The sequence below is a fragment of the Mytilus galloprovincialis genome, chromosome 1, assembly GCF_965363235.1.
Source record: "Mytilus galloprovincialis chromosome 1, xbMytGall1.hap1.1, whole genome shotgun sequence".
Taxonomy (NCBI): Eukaryota; Metazoa; Mollusca; class Bivalvia; order Mytilida; family Mytilidae; genus Mytilus; species Mytilus galloprovincialis.
In genome coordinates this window covers 102,124,188-102,146,681 of record NC_134838.1, presented here as the reverse complement: position 1 = coordinate 102,146,681, position 22,494 = coordinate 102,124,188, and the positions used below count along the sequence as shown (strand labels likewise).

Genomic DNA, 22,494 nt, shown 5'->3' with positions numbered 1-22,494 from the left:
TTGATCATTCCTGATAAATATTAATCGATAAAGCGCTTTAGACGCACCAAATGTTAAAGTGTCAATTATATTCAATTTCTTCATTACAAATGTTTGTATATATATACACATATATATAATGTCTAGATATTAGTCAATGATCTTTCTCACGAAGGCGCTGGATCGTTACGAGTAACGATACATGTACACAAAAAATATATAGAAATGCACAAGAAGTATACAAATCAACACCAATATTAAAAACACGGGAACATTAAATGTAATTATCTACAAATATTTCGGAGAACAGATGGACTTCATCAGTGTGATTATAATGTACAATGAATAATAGCAACCTATTCTAAATTAGCAATAACAATATAGAAATTTAGATAATTTAAATTGAACACAACGACGCTTGTACAATTCCAGAATTTCAAAAATTACTTAGGCTTGGTATTTACAAAAGAAACTGCATAGATATGTTATTATCATAAATATCAATGTGTGAGAAAATTGATGATGTTTTTTTGAAATTATACAGTTTCGATTTTGTAAAATTAAATTGAATTTGATGCAATCAACACCCAACTATATTGTATATGGTGAGCTAGGAATATTTTCTTTATCACTACAAATAAAGATAAGTATGATAAATTTTGGACGTAAACTGATTAGAGGAAATGAAACAAAATTTTACTAGTTATTATAAAAAATCTACATGTTAACTACACATCCTATGGTTATGAATCTAATTTGTAAAATTCATAGAGAAATTTTAGATTACGTTTCGGCAAATATTTGACAAAAGCGAACTGTCTTTTCTTCAATATGGATTACAAATTGAATATTACAGTAACTTAAGGCTTATTTCCTGAAAATTTTGGTATTCAGAAATGTTCAAGTCTTCTAAGGTATTGTGTCATATGTTATTCGTTTCTTTTTTGAAAAATAAATCTGATAATTATCAACATATCCTTTGTAAATTAAGATGTGGTTGTCAAGAATTCCCATTCTAATCTGGGACATAGGCAATTTGTCAAGAAGTGAAAGAGTGTTCTTCTCTGTGAATCGATGGAAATCGGTGGCGCATATCGTATTTTATGTCATGTAGCTACATCAATATAGCTAGAAAAAAATAGATTCTCCCTATTTGGCATGAAAATGTTAATATTTATAAGTTTATACAGCTATTTTCTTTAAACCATATCACCGTATAAGAAAAAAAAATGTGTAAATTTATCAAGAATGTCTAAGAAAAGGTCGTTTTAGGTAACCTGGTTAGATCTTATATATGTAATTCTCAAATGCAGTCTTAAACATGGTATATTGTTTACATGTATGTTTTCTCAGTAACATTTGTTTGATGAGAATTAAGTATGCAAGTCGTTAATGGATTGACGACATATACACGAATACTAGTTATGTAATTCGTATATGCAAGATAATGATAATCCCCGTCTTCATGATTAAGTAATAGTTATACACTGAGAGAAAGATATGTCTGGTTAAGAAACACCGATGGCCGCAGGACGGAGGGCTTACTTATCCAGACACGCCGTTTCCCGAAGTGTATAAATACTTACAACCGATGCCTAACCCTATATTTGTTTACATGGAATATCACATTTTCATTGATCTTTATTCAAACTGTGAAAGTGACTAGATTTCAAAAATGTCAAAGTTGCCGTTTTGCATATTCCCCTTAAATCCTTGTGCTCATATGAATCAGCATGTCAAGGTAGGCTGTATTATGCCTTCTTATTACATCATCATAACACATCATGCTCCTTGTATGCAATTGTCAATATTGACGGTTATAAGACTGACATTTTGAGGCGTTGGATTTGGCAAAAGATTGCATGTGCTAGAAATCCCCTTTTTATCGACCAATGTTCGAACGGGAACATATGACCGCATACCCCTTTTATCCTGGGTTGGTAGATTAGTTTTGGTGATGTGAGGCCTTTCTCATATCTGATCATATTTTTGGAAACAATGAAAATTGTGTTAAGACATCATATGCCACAATGAACAGTGCGATGTAAAGGGCATGCATTGTATAAGTTTCCTCTTTTTTTATTCAACAACAAATTGCACTATCTGCTGTTAACAATATACTAACAATAGTGTTATAAGTTTCCTAGATGTAAGTGGGAATGTTAATTATGTTTTTATTTTAGCGAGACATTATCTGTTTGTCTAAATACAGTTATTATCGATAAATTATGAATTTGAGTTACAATTAAATAAAGACTACAGAAGTTTACCGTTGTTCAAAAGTTATAGATCGATAATGAGAAAAAAATCCGGGTTACAAACTTAAAAAGAGGGAAACACATCAACTATAAGAGGAAAACACCGGAACAACAGAAACACTGAACTGCAACAATCACTAATCTTTATATTAAAGACAATATTGTAGTCCCTCTTTTTAGATAAAAAAAAACCTACTTCATTATTTGAGGAAATTAACAAAATCTAAACGATTAATAATTAATTTTAGGGTTTTGCTATACTTTTTTAGATACTGCGGAATAATGTACGTATGTTACCGATTTGGATTTGCGTCTTTCGCTTTTATATTGTTCCAACTGCGATGTTGTTGCTGGTATGGAGTGTTTGGCTGTTCTGACAGTATGACAGCTTCTGTAGCTTTTTAAGGTTGAAGGGTAAATGGCGATCCTACTATTAAAACTAAAGGTTCAGATAAAAAACTTTTTAAATATTTAAAAAATTTAATTAAGTTCTTGCAGTTTTCTTTAATTGATAAGAATATTGGAAGTGACTGTTTTTACCAAAAGCGAATCCAGTATTCTGAGTTTTGGTATTACAAAGCGTATTTGCCGGAGGAGTTTTAATTCTCCAAGGGTATCATCAGCCCAGTAGTCAGTACTTCTGATTTGACATGAATTATCATTAATATGGTCATAATTATAAATTGACTGTTAGTTTTAACAAATATCATAATATCATTAACGGTAGTGATTTTACTGCACCAATAAACTTCAATTTGTTAAGATTTTGTTTGTTTTAAAATTCAACTGATAGTTTGTTTCATTCACGATTGATTTTAAGCAGATACATGTGTTTCGGGGCATTTGAAACGCATTTATAAAACTCTTGTTTTGATCTGTAAGTAGGCATAAACAGTATGATAATTCATTTTTAAGAACATGATTTACATTCGATTTTCACAATAAAGAAGAGCTAAATCCTACAGTTTCATTGGTCGAGAGACTTTGCTATATTCTGAGGATTTATTTCAAAGAGCTCATAGGCTTAATTCATTTGATAAGAAAGTACTTACCCATTCTCCTCCAATCATAAATAGTTTTCCTTCTCATTTTCATCGAACATCGCTTTCCATGCATTATATCTGGAAGCGAACTCTTTTATAATAACTATATGAAGTGTAGAATCATATGAGGGTACAAAATATTCAGCAAAAATTTAAACATATTTTTTTTCATTACAAATTTTCTTCATTACTATATTGGTTGTAACCTTATGATATGATACAAAAATCAGATAACTTTGAAAATGTTTATATCATTGAAAAAGCTCAAAATGATCTCCCTTTGGTTAATTAAAATTGAAATAGCTTTTTTCAACTCATCGGTGACCTATATTTATTATTTATTTTCTTCAAATAAGCTGTACTTGAACTTAACTACATGTATTGTAAAATTTAAGCGATTTCTGCTTTTTGGTTTTTTTTTCTACTTCGATATTACCTTTTTTCTCGTATTAGTTCAACAGAAAAAAGTACCTTAACAAAATGCATGCTACTTTCGCAGGCAGATTCTGAGCTTAAATGAACGGTGACCCCTTATTTATATTCTATTTTGTATTAAGTATAGGATAAAGTTTATTTATAGAAAAAAATGGCGAAATCCTATATTTAAAAAAAAAATTTATATCGCGAGCCCCCTTAATGATAAAAGATGAAAGGGAATATAAAGAAACATTTTTTAAATTGAAAACGTTGTTGTTAGAAAAAGTGCCCACGATCATTGAAATTGTACGATTTTGCGTTTCTTAATTGTGAAGAAAGATGGATTCATGTTCTTAGTAAGGGATTAGCCTATTGTTTAGACATACTTACTGTTCAAAACAAAGAGCTTCTATAAACTATCAGGAGATACTAATGCCCAAAATCAAATGTTTCAGTTTGAAACAAATTGTTATATAATCTGACTAAAGGTTAAATTTTGAAACACACAAATTGGTTAATATAAGATGAAGTTGGCTGAGGTCACCCCAGTTGTTGGTATGGTTCGTGTTGCTTAGTCGTTAGTTTTATATGTGGTGTCTTCTGTACTATTTTATCATGAGAGAATAATAACTTCGAATTACAAAAAAAATATCAAAAATAGCATTATCAAAGCCATGCAAATAAAAAGAAATAACGTTTTAAATTTTTTTTAAACCTTAATCTTTAACACTTTTTCTTCACAAACTCAGATTATTGCATCCGCGGTAGGTGAGAATAGAAATATCCAATATTCTGAAAAAAGGTAAGGAATTTCAAGCTTTTATAGGGATTATATTTAATCATTTCCTGGAATACTAAAGTAGTTTTTGATGTAAGGCTTAATATCCACAACCATAAAACATTTTTATCATTTCATTGCTATGTTGTGTCATTTGATGTATAAAACATAATCTGTTATACTTTCCAAAATTATAAACAAAAATGCTTACATCACTAAAACAAACTATAAATGAAATGCCTTATCATTGAGGCATGCATTATTTCCAACATTGCACTGACAATGAACTTCATAATTAAATACCCACCAATCAAGAGATCTTTTGAGCCCTGAGCACTTTACAACATGTAGAATAATGATAATCCCTTTCTTTATACTTAATTACAAGCATTCTCTTACATAATAAATGTTACATATGTGAAACACACAAACAAAAATGAAAGGGGTGACTGGTGTATGTTAAATGATATATAATGTTATTCCAAACCTAAGAGTCAATGATTTTTTTTCAATGAAAACAATGACAGTTGATGTATAAAGAATATGGACTTTCCGAGAGAGAAAAAATACACGTCCATTCATCAATACAAATTAAGCATCTGATGTTAAATGATCCTAATTTTGATACAAATTGAGTAAGTTTTAGAAATATGAAAATTGTCAATTTCGAAAAGCAGAAATGGAATGATCGTCAATGATGCGGAAGAAATAAAAGGACTATCTCCAGATAAGATTTTTAGCGGTAAAAAAAAATCACGAAAAGGCAGATTAACAACAATTTGGACAATCATGTAAATGTTTGACAAATGTAACTACTTTTCTGCCAGATATATTTGCGGACCTACTAATGTATATGTAAATGTATTATTTCTTTGGCATTATTTTGGACATTCTCAAAGATATGCTAAAGATAATTATTTTATTTCCATATCTTTATTCATATTCTAAAGATATGTAAAGATAGGCCTTATCTTTGCATGCACTTTCCAGGATAGGAGATGTATGCAAAGTTTAAAATTTACATAAATGTTTTACAGAGGTGTGGGCAGTTTTGAGAGACCGCGGTTTATAAAACATTTACAACCAATGTAAATGCTGTAAAATGTTTATGTTATATTTGCAAACGTTTTTCGATATCGTTCATGCATGTAAAGAAATGTATTTTATTTACTAATACTTTCCAGTATTATAGTTATTTTGATAAATATCGATATTTGCAACATATCTTTACAGACGTATGCAAAGTTTTGAGAGACCGCGGTTTATAAAACATTTACAACCAATGTAAATGCTATCAACTGTTTGTGTTATATTTGAAAACGTTTGTCGATATCGTTTATGTATGTAAAGGAGTGCATTTTATTTACTTATACTTTCCATTATCATAAATATTTTGATAAATATCGATATTTGCAACATATCTTTACAGACGTATGCAAAGTTTTGAGAGACCGAGGTTTATAAAACATTTACAGCCAAAGTAAATGCTGTCAAATGTTTGTGTTATATTTGCAAACATTTGTCGATATAGTTTATGTATGTAAAGACATGTATTTTATTTACTAATACTTTCCACTATCATAGTTATTTTGATAAATATTAATATTTGCAACATATCTTTATAGACGTATGCAAAGTTTTGAGAGACCGCGGTTTATAAAACATTTACAACCAAAGTAAATGCTGACAAATATTTGCTTATTTTTGCAAACATTTGTCGGATGTATTTATGTACGTAAAGAAATGCATGTTATTTACTTCATAGTTAGTATATGAAACATTGATACTGTTAAGTTGTCTTCACACAAGTATAGCTTTGCGAGACTGCAGTTTATATCTCGCATGCACAACAAACGTAAATGAGGGTCATGATTAGAGCTAAAAGAAGAAAAAAAGAAAACAATTTACTCCCAAAAAAATAGATAAAAAGGGTCTAATATATGTAAACCTCAGATCTGTGTACGACCTCAAATCTGTGTCCGTTTTTCAAATCTATGCCCCATCGTGACGTCAATCGCTAATCTATGTCCGTAAAAAATGATTCGGCCTCAAATCTGTGTCCGATTTTCAATCGCGACGTCAATCGCAAATCTGTGTCCGTTATAAAAAGATAAGATCTCAAATCTGTGTATGTTTTATTTTTTTTTCCAATTTGTTTCGCCATGCGCAAATGTATGCCCGTCTAATAAGTTCAGCCTTATAGGTTTTTTATTTTATTAAGTAATTTCCAATAATATTAAGTTGGTATGTGTTCTCCATGTATGTGCAAGAGCTGAAGTATAGTAAACGTTTAAGAAAATCCGGCGAAATTATTTAGCTGGTATTTATAATATTGTTTAAAGTACGGTCTTAATATATATGCTTTTTGTTTTATTAAGGTTTTTTTCATGTGTGTGGTTAAAATCTTTACATGCGTGTGTTATTATTGTATGCCGTCTTTAAGAATGAAACCACAAAACCATATTTATTTTACTAAAAAAGACAGTAAAGAATGAATATTTGTTTGCAACTTCAACTTACTTCGTTTTGTCTTTGAATTTGTTCATATCGCTGTTTCATTGACATTTGTACCACTTTATCTATGTTTTTCCTTGAATTCTAGTATCAAAAAATCATTCTAAATTGCTAAAAATAAAACGTTCTTTATATTTTTAATTGAAATATTTGTGAATCACAAAAGAACATATTTCAATTGTTTGGTCTTCAAATGTAAAACTTGTAATAATGTCTTTAATAACGAAATAATTCCCCGAGAAGAATCATTCTTTATGTTTTGGCATATTCCTTCTCTCCAGAAACCAGATGTAAACACTGCAGTCCCTTTGTTCACGGCTTGATTTGTTTTGAGTTGTAAATATTCCACAATAGTAGGAGTAAAGATATCCTGATAATTGTCAGAAAACATTTCAAGAGGATAAATCTCTAGTTGACGTTTTTGAAAATATTCCATCAGTCCGCTATTCATAACAGATTTTCCTCCAGTTTTAAAGACAAAACATAAAGCAATTTTAAACCATGTGTATTAATAGATAAAATGTTAACCTTGCTTTTGTCATATAAACCACTTGTACAATGTTTGTTCGGTGTGAGTTAATGCTCCGTGTTGAAGGCCGTACTTACACCTGTAATTGTTAACTTTTCATTGTTTACTTGATGACGTTTTGTTATGTTTTATGTCGATGAAAGAACATAGATTTGAGCCAAAAATGGCCATAGATTTGAGTAAATAAAAGACATAGATGTGAGACAATACAGGACATAGATTTGAGACAAGAAAGGACATAGATTTGGAACGTCTATGATGCAATATTAAAAAGGACATAGATTTGAGGCTTACATATATACAGAATAGAAAATAATCATGACAATGGGCATAAAATTTAAAAGAAATAGAGAAATATGATCTAAATTATCATAGAATACAGATATGAAAGACTCCATCCAGACCCTAGTAAATGCTGTAAGATGTGTCGATAATTTCGCATTTACGGAAAAAATAAATCCATATATTGTATTGTACTTTTTGCAGAAAAGTTCACGTATTGATGGTTTCAGAGAGTCACACCGAGCGAATATTTGAATTGAAGTAGTCTAAGATATTGTTCTTCCCGATTCAAAACAGAACTGCTTAAAGATATAATTAATGATATTAAAAAATGGCAAGGTGCTTTATATATGTCGGACCGATGATATTTTTTTCTATTTGAATAAATAAGGAAATCTCCAAAGCTTTACTCCAGAACCATGGAATTTTCTTTTATCAGTAATGGGATTTTTTATTTTTTTTTAAGATCTTGCTTGCATAACAAAACACTGCTTTAAAATGTTCATAATTATTTCAATATAACTTGAGCCAAGGCGTGTGTTTTGCATGATCCTATAAATTGAAAATACACGAGTATGCACATACATGTATTTTATCAGAATGTTGTCAGAATGTTTATGTTTACAATTGAAAATGTCTAATAATACAATCATGGAAGTAATATTTTAAATATTACTTCCATGATACAATGAAGAAAGAGATGACGAGGATGGGAGTTTTTAACGACCTCGACTGGCTATACTGCGAAGAAAGAGCATGAATTAACTATCCCTTAATAGGTGGTAAATGTGTCACTTGTAAGTAAATGAAGGGATTTTCCTGACTGTGAAATGGTTCATCTTTTAACACTACAGGGTACTTTAAAATGTGTTAATTACCAAAATGTGTTTATTACCAAAATTGATCAAATACAATGAAACGCTAATTGTGTATAATAAAATCCAGACGTTGTAAACAGATTATACCAATTACGCAAGTCAAGAGTTGCAAGATAAAGACATCATTAAACATGCAGTTTGTATTCGTGAAAACGTGTTAATACTTTGAACATGGAAGTATTATATTGACAGGAACTACTACGACCCGACTTCAAACGGTTCATCTGCGATGCCGCGCCCAATTTAATGACATGTCAATTAACTTGAAACATGGCACTATATTAATACACCAGCGTGTGGCACATTGCGATAAAGTCATGTGTCGGTTGTTTCCGGGGTACGGAAATACACGAAGAAAGCGGATGTTGTCATAAATCCTAAGGAAACAGTTTATACACACGTGTATGAATGAATGTGAACGAGACATACAATCATTAATTCCAAACAAACACTTTGACAATGGATGAGTTTGAGACAGATAATATACGCGATGATTTTTTTTTCCTCACATTTTGAAAGTGAGATATATTGTTCGTGTAAATCGGATGATTCGTCACATCTTATCGAATGTAAAAGCAAAGAGTGCAAAATAAAATTTTATCACATACAATGTGTTGGATTGCAAATTTTGGAAAATCACTTTGATCATTTTGAATGTCAATGTTTAGTGAGAGTTTAATGTCTCTTGCATATTTTGATTTTTCGTATGGTAGGTGGTGAGCAGTTCTCTTTTCTGTACTTCCACATAAACGACAGTTATAGTCTGGGTCCATTATTTACCATATCTGTTGACAAAAAAGACTATATTGGATTTGTTTTAAAGGGTTGAAGGGTAGAAAAAGCACATCATAAGTTGTGATTGAAAGTTGTTTGTCTTACGTCCAGTGGCATGTATTTCATTCATATTCGGGACTGTACATATTGAAAATTGAGCCGATTTAATCAAGATTTAAAAAAAGACAATTTGATTATAGAGCAATTATAAGACTAACTCCAAATCCAGGGTTGGTATAACACCATGTTAAATAAGGCTTTACGTATATAATTATATATGAAATATCCTGACTGCCAAATATACATTACTGAATTCTGATTTCATGGACATGTATATGTTAAGTGCACTGTAAAACAGTTTCAGTTTACGTTTTTGATATAGACATTAAACCTTGTTTTTTAAGTGCATATATAAAGTATAAGATTTACAGTAGAAGTTGATAACTTTAAGATTTGTCCTTGTGAGAAAACAATACTCGGGTCATAAGACTTTTTTTAAATCTTGGCTAGTATATATATTGGCATAGTCGTACATGTTCAAATGATAAAATACTGACCATGGCTTTATATGATCGGAAAGGTCTTTCAATTGCGGGTAGACATGAAGTTTTTATATTCACAATTAAAAAGATATTAACCAACATTATATAAATAGCTACACAACGAAGTGAGATCTCTGTTTTCTTCTGCTGTATTTTGTTGATGTTGGTACTTGTTCGATTAATTTTCGTATTTTAAACTGGAAATTTCTACTTTCCAGGATTATCCAGTACCTTAACTATATAGACTACTCGAAACTTCACAGTATTTATTTTTATCAAATATATTTATTTTTAACCGGCGGTAACCGGAACACACCTTAATTACGATTTAAACTTAACCCACAAACTAATGAAATATTGTCACTCACCACTTCAAAACGTTGTAATATTCAAAGTTCTCGTCCGATTTTCTTGTTTTGTACATCAGTCGATTTGTTTTGAAAAATTGAATAATTCTGAAAGACCACAGACGAGATTGAAATAAACAAAGGGGTTTTCCGACAGGTATTAGAGATAACCTTTCGCAATAAAAACCACGTGATGATAAGAAGTATGTCTGGTCAGTTTAGGACGGCGGCATCGCACATGGTCACAAAGGGCTATTAACGATAACATACTAATTAGTCAGTTTCCATATCTTTTCTACAGAGCTCCCCGGGTTATAAATAAGTGTTAATAAATCGTTGTAGTTCCTGTCAATATAATACTTCCATGCTTTGAAAAACGCAGATAATTTAAAGTTTATATGCTAGAAAATTAAAAGAGAAATAAAGACAGTTACTGTAACATTGTATCTAAAAATATGTTGAAATTATATACAGTGAAACTGTTTTTAAACAATTATCTTTTGTATAATATATATAATAAAAAAAAACAACATTCTCGTTTCCCCGCTTCTCATACATGTAGCAGATATAATAGATTCGATGATAGATTCGATACAAAGCAGGTAGTTTAATTTTTGAATCAGGTATAATCTCTGTATTTCGTGTTTTAACAAAAATAAAAATGACCAGCATTAATGAAAAAAAAAACTACATCAATTTCAATAACCTTCCTGTTCCTGTATCAGTTTTATTCTGAAGATATATATGGTAGTATTCAATCAATTCAAAATTTTAATAAAATATCTTGGTGCCCTTTGGTTTCCCGATCTTGACTTTATCCTATTTAAAGGTATAATGATATAAAAAAAAAATCCCAGTACATGTATTTGTTCTAATCGAAGGCTCAAAATTTTTAAAATATTTCTTAGCAATAGCATTTCATTTCAAATCAAAATAATGTTGTTGCTGAATGATGTAAAGTTAATCGTCAATATCGAACTCTACCTCCATTTTCTCACCAGTTACAACATATTAAAATTTGAAAACCTTTGGATGAAAGGTTCATAAGTCATCGCACGGAAACGACTGGAGCAGTCCGCCTGCTCGTCCGCAGTACAACAATAAATCAATTATTATAACGGGACTGGAAATCCGGTAATAAAAATAGCAAGTCATCAATAAATGTAAAATAAATCCGGTTTACTGTCACATTCTGACATCCTCATGTTTATGTCGTATACTTGTAAACTGGTGTTTGTCTTTGAGTCGCTTTTTGTTTTTACTCAATGCAATAAGCAGTTAGTCGGCACTGATTTTTGAAACTTGTCAGCAACAAGGCTGATATATACCTGATATATAAGTTTTATAAAAATCTGGCAAGAATTGTACACGTTAGAGAGCTAACAAGACCGGACGGAAGAACGGACGCCCGATATTTCAATGTCCACATCAACGCGTCACGCGGGGGACTAATCTTAAAATCATTTTTAATTTAGATTCATATTAATTTGCACTTTGGTCTTAGGAGATTGGTGTGTTTTTGGTGTTTTGAATTAGATATGATATACAGGCCTGGTACAGCTGGTAAAAAACGCACCTTTTCACAAAGTGGGGAGACAAAACGACTCACATGCGATTAGCAAAGGTGCCTTTTTGTAGGGGGCATATTGGTCACATGGGCGTCGGGAAAAGTACGAGAGTATTCACAGTCTTATAAGGAGTTTTTCTAACAAGTATACAAGTGTTTATGTAAATTAAAAGGGTTGCTATTTATTTATTTGCAAAAATGGAAATGTGGGATAAACACATCAACCGGCCAATTAACGACAATCAAAACCAAAGACATATAGATAACACGTGACTAATGCAGAATGGACAAGTATTTTTCTACTGCTAATCTCTTACGGTAGTTTTAGTAAAGATTTGTTGGTTTCTTGAATATGAAAGTTAATAATTATATAAAAAAGAAGATATGGTATGATTACCAATGAGACAACTCTCCACAAGAGACCAAAATGACACAGAAATTAACAACTATAGGTCACCGTACGGCCTTCAACGATGAGCAAAGCCCATACCGCATAGTCAGCTATAAAAGGCCCCGAAATAAGTATATTTAGTATACCAAGTATTAAATCTATCAAATTATAACATCACATGTTCACAACAATAGTAAGATTTAAGCTATAACAGCAACATAGTTTATTCTCCTAGTACGTATTTGTTAGTCTTGAAAAAAACTCAAACCATTATGACTTAAGGAGATGTGATATGATTGCCAATTAAACAACTTTTCATCAAAGTCAAAATTAAATGACGTACATGTAAGTTTGCTATATTTGTTATCTCCCAATTACCATCCACTATGAACTGCTTATACAAAAAGATATTTTGTCACCAAATGATTTATAATAATTTATAAAATAAAACATCATTATATATGCTAATATAAATTGTGTGCCCATGGCTAAATACTGGGATCATATTGTTTTACCAGTGTCCTTTCGACAGTCCCGCACTTGGTATACTAGTATAAGATTATACGGCTGATTTCGTAGGATTATGTACAGTTTTTAAGCTTAAACTTTTAAATGATTTACCTGGTGTTAGTACATACACTAACGATTCGCATCTTGTCAATGTTTTCTTTTTTTTATGATAGGTTGCTAAATTTGGCATTTTTAAATATATTGCGCCGATATATTTTTTTTACCTATATTGAGGTGCATATATATTCTCGGGATCATTTTTTCTTTAATAATTTTTCACGAACGACAGAATGTTGAACTTGGTGTATTTGAGTGAAATTTTGCATACAGTTTGCAAGGATGATGACATATGTGTTTCTATATATATAAACAAAAATAAGAGTATGTGGTATGATTGCCGATGATACAACTATCCACAAGAGACCAAATGACACTGACATTTACATCTATAGGTCACTGTACTGCCTTCAACAATGATCAAAGCCATACCGCATAGTCAGCTATAAAAGGCCCCGAAATGACATATGTAAAACACTTCAAACGAGAAAACAAACGACCTAATTTATGTACAAAATAATGAACGAAAAACAAATATGTTACATAGCAACAAACTAAATTACAGACTACTTGACTCGGGACAGGAACATATAGAATGTGGTCAGGTTAAACTCGTTTGAAGGCGCCAACCCGATCTCCCTCTAACCCGGGACATAAACTGGACCCCTAATGTGTTCCCTTATCGCTACACTAACGGTGCGAAGCTTAAGATGGAATTGCGGACCAGTTTAACTTGGGACAGTGGTGTAACAGTACAACATGAGAATAATCTGTAGAAATCAGTTTAAAAAGGCTTAACTCATCAGATACAAATAGAATACATCTTAAAAAAACAGAGTGGACGTGGAAGGGTACTTATACATCCCAACAACCAAAAGACTTTAAGTACAGAGTACTCGCAGTTACTGACAGCTAGTTGAAAGCTAATAACAACTAATACAAAAAGCATGCATCTTAGAGGCATTAATCCGGGATATTATGTTACTTTTTAGTTTTCTCCGTATATAAGAACAAAGCCGTCTATTGAAAAATCTTTAAAAAAAAAAAAAAAAGTTAAAACAAGGCATTTTCCCTGTGTAAATTGGTCGTAAAAATTGCGTTTTCTAATCAAATTTACGAAAAAACAAAAATGGTGACCGCCATTTTTTTTAATACATATTCCAATGTAACTCGATTCAAAGAACAAGTGTGAAAATTTTTATTTAAATCGGGAGATATGCCATTCGGTGTCGTGTTATCTTGAAATACAAGTACATAGTTTTGGATTATGAAGAAAAATTGCCCACTTCGAGGGGAACACGAAACTGAAAACTTTACAGAAAATTGTAAGAGTGGTCAGGAGCACCCCAATCTTTATCTTAGTAAATCAAAATAGAAACTGCAGTTTTTTTTCCAGCGCAAAACTGTTGTCCTAACAAACAAGAACCTACTAAGTTTACGAAAGATAACAAGTAGATGCATCATATGAAAGCAGTATTTCACATACCCCCCCAACCCCCAACCCCCAAAAAAATCAATAAAAAAAAATCACTGTTGCTAGTAACTGGACTATGACCTGCGACCCCCAATGCTAGTCTATACGGGTGCATATACTAGTCCATAACTTATGTGCATTGATTAGTAGATACAATCATGAAATGAGTGTGCGTCTCTTGCCAAAAGCAATTCGTTTTAACATTTCTTTTTACATTTGAGCCACCTGTGATTTTTTTTATTTTTGAAGCATTTTTTACAATGACTATTAATTTATAAACTAACCTCACATTTTGAACAGTTATTTGAATATATGGGCATTTGCATTGATAGATTCTGCCAGATTTGCACTTTGCATAATTAATTAATTACAAATTAATTTATTTAAAAAGGTCACGTTTGGTACCCAAAGAACTAAAACTTCAATAGATAAACCTTTAAATTGAAGTTCAACCTGCATAGGTATTACAACATCGTGAACGGAGGAGTTGTATGTAAAATAAAAGATGTCGTATGATAGCCAATGGGACGAATACTTTTATCCGCCAGGGACCAAAGGAATTGATATTAACAGCTTCTATCTTGTTTCAATGTTATTTCAATTGAAATGTGTGCAAAGACTATGTTAAATGCAATTATTGCAACAACAAAAAACAAAAAAAAACTTATTTGATCATGATAGAAAATATAAACAGGTGCGCCATGAGCGCATGATACGCCCGTCACCTTTTCAAAGAATAAAGTTCAATAACTTCTCAATGTCATATCAGAAAATCATGAAAAACTAAAGGGAGGTTATCTTAATAGATATAAACCAGTCACCAAAGTTTTATGATAACTGCTCAAAGCATTGTCCGAAAACTCGAAAGTCCTCCCTTTTTTATGAATAAAATCAAGTAACTCTGAAACTTAACATCTAAAATTTATAAAATTAAAAAGGGAGCTTACGTCAATAGATATAAACAATTCACCAAAGTTTTATAAAAACTGCTGAAAGCATTTTTGAGTTATTGTCCGAAAACTGGAAAATCACCCCTTTTTACATAAATAAAACCCCATAACTCGGAAACTTTAAATCTAAAATTTATAAAAAACGAAAGGGAGCTCATATCAAAAGATATTAACAATTCACCAAAGTTTCATGCGAATTGGGTCATAAAATCTAAAATTTATAAAAATCGAAAGGGAGCTCATGTCAATAGATATAAAAAATTCACCAAAGTTTCGTGCAAATTGGTGAAAGTGTTCTTGAGTTATTGTCCGAACACTGGAAAATCCCCCCTTTTTTCACAAATAAAACCCCAAAACTCGGAAACTTAAAATCTAAAATTTATAAAAAACGAAAGGGAGCTCACGTCAATAGATATTAACAATTCACCAAAGTTTCATGCGAATTGGGTCTAGCGTTTTTGAGTTATAGTGACGGACGGACGGACAGACGGACAACGGTATACCATAATACGTCCCATAAACGGGCGTATAAAAAAAAACCGATTCCTGTCAAAGTACATATGAACGCTCTAAAATCTTAGGATAAAATAGGCAGTAAATGAGATTTCGAATGACTGATAGTTCGATAACTTGTTTTAAGTTTTACGTATTTAAAACAACCCAATCAAATGATAACGGGAGCATTGTTTTAAGACAATTTATAAATCATAAAGAAATGATAATTATTTGTGCCTTATTATATTGATGGATATTGATACTAGCGGTTGTCTTCTATTGATCTTTTCGGACCAGATCTTTCTGTAAAAGGTGATAATTGTCACACTTAACTGCTGATAAACCCCGTTGATCGGAGGAAGGGCGACACCTCGTTGATGGAATGATATTATCTATCGATTTTGTTTGATTTCATTGGTAAATTGTGTGTCAATTATGACACGTGACTCACTGGTTCTTTGTAATTTTTAACTTTAACAAGAAAGTTTTTGCAGAGGACGCTTCATGAAGCACACGGAGTTCAACATCTCGTGACAGGAGTTAACGGATAAGGAAAATATTCGTCAATAGATTTAACGTTTATATAGTTATGTGTGCAAACTAGCCGATTCTTTTTTTTTAAAAAAGCATTCTCTCGAGATGTGTTTTGTGTCAAATATTATGTGGCAACTTTACTACAGATGAAGGAATATCTCTAGACTATTTCAGAAACTTGGACTTTTTATAAAAACTTGATAAATCGCTCGATAACCTTCCGAATGCTACCGATTTTAAATTTGTTACTATCTAGTATTGTTTTGGCTTAATTTGTATATGTGTATTATTTCTACCAGTAACAAGAGACATATATATATATATATAGTATATATGTCTCTGCAGTAACATATAATACATATTGTAGTGTATATGTCTCTTTTAAAAAAAGTAAATTCTATGTTTTATAAACAGAGTGAATTATGACTCGTGCAATTCCAGAAGTTTCAAAGAGATACTCAAAGGAAACGATCGTGTTATGCTATGCGAATGAACCATCATAACTTCTCGAGAGTAGAAGATTTTGATGGATAAAGAATTTCACGCAGTACATCAAGAGATCAAGAACCGATTTTGTAGACCCGATTTTTTTTTTTTTTATTAAAACGAAATTATTAAAATATAATTTTATGTATAATAAATGATATTACCAATATGCCAAAACCAATCCCAAAGCAGCTATATTTGTCATATCATAGCTTAGGAAAGCTATGGCAATATTTGTCCATATAATCTGCACCTTTCAAATATATCAGCAAACTAAAAGCAAATATAACTATTTACCATACATTTCTAGCTGTCTTAAATATCTTTCTTTATAATATCTTTGCATACATATTCAAAGTTTCATATGCCCAATATATTTACACATACATTTCTAGCTGTCTGAAATATCTTTCTTTATCATTTCTTTGCATATGTATTCAAAGTTACATATGCCCAATATATTTACACATGTCATTGATATTATCATTTGGCCACATTTCTTAATTAAACAAATTGTCTGCAAATCTATGTATTTACCATACATTTAGGAATATGCTCAAAGGCTTTTGATATGTTCTGATTTGACATACATTTCAGCCGACTAGAAAGACTAACAAAAATATTCCTTTACAATACATTTGACAGGTCTCTGCAGATTAAAGGAAATGATGCTTTACACCCCTCTATAAAGTTCTCGTTTTCAATTGGTTTACATACCAGGCAAATGTAGATGCACCTTACACTTTATAACCCCTATAAAATTATTTGAATGATGATGCTTTGCTACCTAGACAAAGAAACACATTTGCGGATAAATTTACATCATAGAAAAATACATGACAAAGATTTCCATTTGCAGAGGTATACAAATACATAAGTTTGCGAAAGTTTTGAGATGGTTATAAATATATGCAAATTCTAAACTTTAAAATGGTTTCATTAGGTGTTAATATATTTTATAAACCGCGGTCTCTCATAACCGCCCATAGGAGGGTATAGCACAAGAAATGTTGATATTTACTACATGTAAAGACAAGATAAACTAAATGCAGCGGTTTGTAAACATATGTAAATGCCGGTCTCTGAATACATTTACATAACATTTGCATACCTCTTCAAATCCGGGATTTCGTGTAGTGGAATGTTGAAAATCGAATGTTGAAAACGAATGTTAAAAGTTGAAAATCGAATGTGGAAAACGAATGTTGAATGTTGAAAACGAATATTGAATATTGAAAACGAATGTTGAATATTGTTGAAAACTAATTTTGAAAGTTGAAAATCGAATGTTTAAAACGAATATTGAATGTTGAAAACGAATGTTGAATGTTGAAAACGAAGGTTGAATGTTGAAAACGAATGTTGAAAGTTGAAAATCAAATGTTGAAAACGAATGTTGAATGTTGAAAATGAATGTTGAATATTGAAAACGAATGTTGAATGTTGAAATCGAATGTTGGATGTTGAAAATAAATACAAGAAAAAAAAATTAAAAAAAATCGAAAGTTGAATGTTGAATAGTTAAATCGATTGTTGAATGTTGAAATCGAATGTTGAATATTGAAATCGAATGTTGAATGTTGAAAATGGATACAAGAAAAAAAAAATGAAAAAAAATGAATGTTGAATGTTGAATGTTGAATATTGAACCAACTTGACATCCGTAGCATTTAGAGCAAATCTGACAAGGTTAATTTGTTTGTCAAATCAATATCTATCTGCTGTGAAATTTTCAAATGACAACTGGTTGTTGGGTTGCTGTCCACTAATTGGGAATTTTTAAAGAAATTTTCGGTTTTTGGTTATTAACTTGAATACTATTATAGATAGAGACAACATGTAAACAGCAATAATGTTCAGCAAAGTAAGATCTACAAATAAGTCAAATGACCACAATGGTCAGTTGACCACTTAAGGAGTTATAGCCCTTTACAGTCAATTTTTAACAATTTTCATTTATTTGGTAAATTTTTGTAATTTTTTACAAAATATTTTCCACTGTATCTAAAGGGTCAAGTCTATATAGATAGAGAAAATTGTAAGTAGTAAGAATGTTCAGTAAAAGTAAGATCTACAAACACATCACCATCACCAAAACACAATTTTGTCATGAATCCATCTGTGTCCTTTGTTTAATATGCACATAGTACGGGGCGCCGAATAGGACTCTTATGATTTCGTACTCGAAATTCAATTTTGTACGGACAAAAGTGAGTTTTGTTCAACAAAAATGAGTTTTGTTCAACAAAAATGAGTTCAGTTTAACAAAACTTGTAGCAAACTACAAATTTAAAATTTTGTCATACAAAATTATCTTTCAGTGGACAAAAGTTACTTTTGTCATGACAAAATTCATTTTTGTAACACAGACTTTACTTTTGTTATCTAATTTGAAAATTGGGCGACAAAAGTCACTTTTGTATGCAAATTTGTTTAGCTTGGATTCTGTGAACTAATTTGCATACAAAATCGACTTTTGTGACACAATATTGACTTTTATGACACAAAATTTACTTTTGTGAGAAAAATTGACATTTGTGAGACAAAATTGACTTTTGTGAGACAAAATTGACAAAATTGAATTTCGCTCACAAAATTGAGTTTTGTCTCACAAAAGTCAATTATGTCTCACAAAAGTCAATTTTGTATGCAAATTTGTTTAGTTTGGATTCTGTGAACTAATATGCATACAAAATTGACTTTTGTGAGACAAAATTGACTTTTGTGAGACAAAATTGACATTTGTGAGACAAAATTGACTTTTGTGAGACAAAATTGACTTTTGTGAGACAAAATTGACTTTTGTGAGACAAAATTGACTTTTGTGAGACAAAATTGACAAAAATTGAATTGCAAACAAAATCAATTTTGTGAGACCAAATTGTGAGACATTTGTGAGACAAAATTGACTTTTGTGAGACAAAATTGACAAAAATTGAATTGCATACAAAATCGATTTTGTGAGACCAAATTGACTTTTTGTCTCGCAAAAGTCAATTTTGTCTCACAAAATCGATTTTGTATGCAAATTAGTTCACAGAATCCAAACTAAACAAATTTTGTCTCACACAATTGACTTTTGTGTTTTAATGTCCATATCAACTAACAAAAGTCAATTTTGTATGCAAATAAGTTTATATTTGCATACCTTTTTGACAAAATTGACTTTTGTCATGACAAAAACGAATTTTGTCTACAAAAACGAATTTTATCTACAAAAATGAATTTTGTCATCACAAAAATGAATTTTGTCATCACAAAAATGAATTTTGTCATCACAAAATTGAAGTTCTCATAAAACAAGTCTGTATCAAATAGTTTTGTAAGACAAAAATGATTTTGTTATGACAGAATTGAATTTTGTACAAAACCACAAGAGTCCCATTCGCCGCCCCGTACATAGACAAAGGTGAGCGACACAGGCTCTTTAGAACCTCTAGTTTTTTTTATACATATGACGTGGCTCTGTACTTATACATCAGGTCATTGTGTTATTGTTCTATGGTAAATTTGTATATTTTTGTGTTTAATATTGCAAATGTTTGGTCTATATGCCATTTTGTGCTTCTTTGTTACATATTTGTTTAATTTTATAGTGATTAAGATTAAAACATAATGTTGACTGCTGTACCCCTATTTTTGACATTTGTTTCCTATTATGTCTGTTTGTTTTGTTCACACATCGTTCTCAATACAATTAAATTTGATGTGACTGTCATACAAGTGAGTACGTTTTACCTTGCGAATTCCAGAGAACACTAAAAATGATTTGAAAGTGTTGTTTTTAAATTAAGTCATCTTTTTATAGTAAAATCAATTACGATCATTCGTAAAAACCTTGAACGATGTCTTGTGCTTGATGCTAGATGCAAGCCATAAATTACCGACAATTCTGAAAGAGAACATATGTGTCTTCCCTGAAACTATATTTACTCCCCTTGAATATATATTTTACAGCACCTTTCTTTTTAAGCAAAAGCTATAGAGGGCCCCAAAATGACAAGTGTAAAACCGTTCAAACGGGAAAACCAACGATCTAATCTATACTAGTAATCAAAACGGGAAACGAGAAAGACTTATGAACCACATCAACAAACGACAACTACTGAGCAAAAGCATTATGAATTAGACAGGTTCAAACAAATGCAGCGGGTTCAAACGTTTTAATAGGTACCAACCTTCACCCTTATCTGAAACAAAAGTATATGATCACAACATAATAATACACCCTTTAAAATATTAAGTTAAAATGGCTTTACTCAATTAAAAGACATATTAACACAAGCATATACACACTGTACGAATAAATTTGATCTATGACACATGTAACTACAAAATCAATCAAATAAGGGGCAAGATGTAAAACAGTTTCTGAAAAACAACCATAACCTAAAACAAAATGCCACCAAATAGAATAATGTACACAGGTAAATGCAAATTATGTTGTTGTAAGGTCTTGGACTATTTTAATGGAGAACGGAAATATTTAATACAACCTAAATAGTTTTGTTGTTCAAAGTACGATAAGAAAAGTAAAAATGTATAGTCATTCCAAACACTTAAATATTAAAAAAAGAGATGCGAGATATGGCATGGTTCAGTTTTTTTGCTATTAATTCTCATTAAAAATATCAAATTAACAATTGGAATAATATTCGACTCTTGCTGTATCTAAATATAATGTGATTTCATGTAAGAATATTTCCTTTATTACACTACTGCCTTTACATGTTAAATGGCTAAAGGCATATAAAGCAAATATTATCAAATTGCTGTTGCCAGGTAAATTTCTAATATTTAAATATTTCAGCTGTCTCGAGTGCAGATATATCAAATCACATATATGTCCAATTTCCAATATATGCTAAAGATATTACTGCTCCCGTTGGTCTATAAAGTTTCTTTTAAAAGATGAGTTTACCGTAGATGTCTCGACTAGATGTCTTCGTCAAACACCTTCCTTGAGCACAAGACTTCACGTTAACACTTCGGCAACCACACCGCGCAAATGATTTCGACTTTTGTTTACTTTTACTCTCATCACTTTTTACCCATGCACTTGCAGTATGTGGTTGCCGAAGAACTGAATAGATGTATATTTGAACGTTTTCACTTACTCGTTATGTAAAGCTTATACACGTACATGTATTATAATTAGGCATGATAACTAGTAACCTGAACATCCTTCTTTATTTTAACTTTTTCTTTTAGTTTTTTGCGTGAAGAAAAAGACGCTTGTTTGCGTTGACGCTGGCGCCACATAGAGAGAACACAACTTATTGCAGATTATTGCAAAATTATAATCTCCACTTTCGACAGTTCTATTTGAAATATTTAAAATGCTAGGCAAGCAATTTGAAAATTCAGCGGTTTTGATTGGAGAAATATCAAATCACATCCATGTCTATGCTATTAAGATATTACTGCTCTTTGTTGGTTTATAAAGTTTCCTTATTATAATTTTAATGTAAACCAAAGACATAAAAAACTTCCTGTCGTTACGATTTTTATCATAATCTGTTATAGAATTTAAACGAAATTGTTCAAAGTGAAAGAAAAACTTCCTGCTAGAAACTCCTCTTTAAATGATGTATATCTTGCATGATTTATCCGAAATATTTGAATAAACCAAATAGTTGATGCATTTATATTTAGATCTATTAGATATTTGAGAATTCTTCTAGAAACA

General features: G+C 31.0%; 1 long non-coding RNA gene across 1 annotated transcript; it reads right to left on the bottom strand.

The window, feature by feature from the left end:
- Window positions 1-9,260: 9,260 nt before the first annotated feature.
- Window positions 9,261-10,688, bottom strand: LOC143047707 (uncharacterized). Its single transcript, XR_012969640.1, has 2 exons — window positions 10,363-10,688; window positions 9,261-9,463 (listed from the first exon to the last, which is right to left on the bottom strand). It is a non-coding gene; the product is annotated as an uncharacterized LOC143047707 (long non-coding RNA).
- Window positions 10,689-22,494: the final 11,806 nt, after the last annotated feature.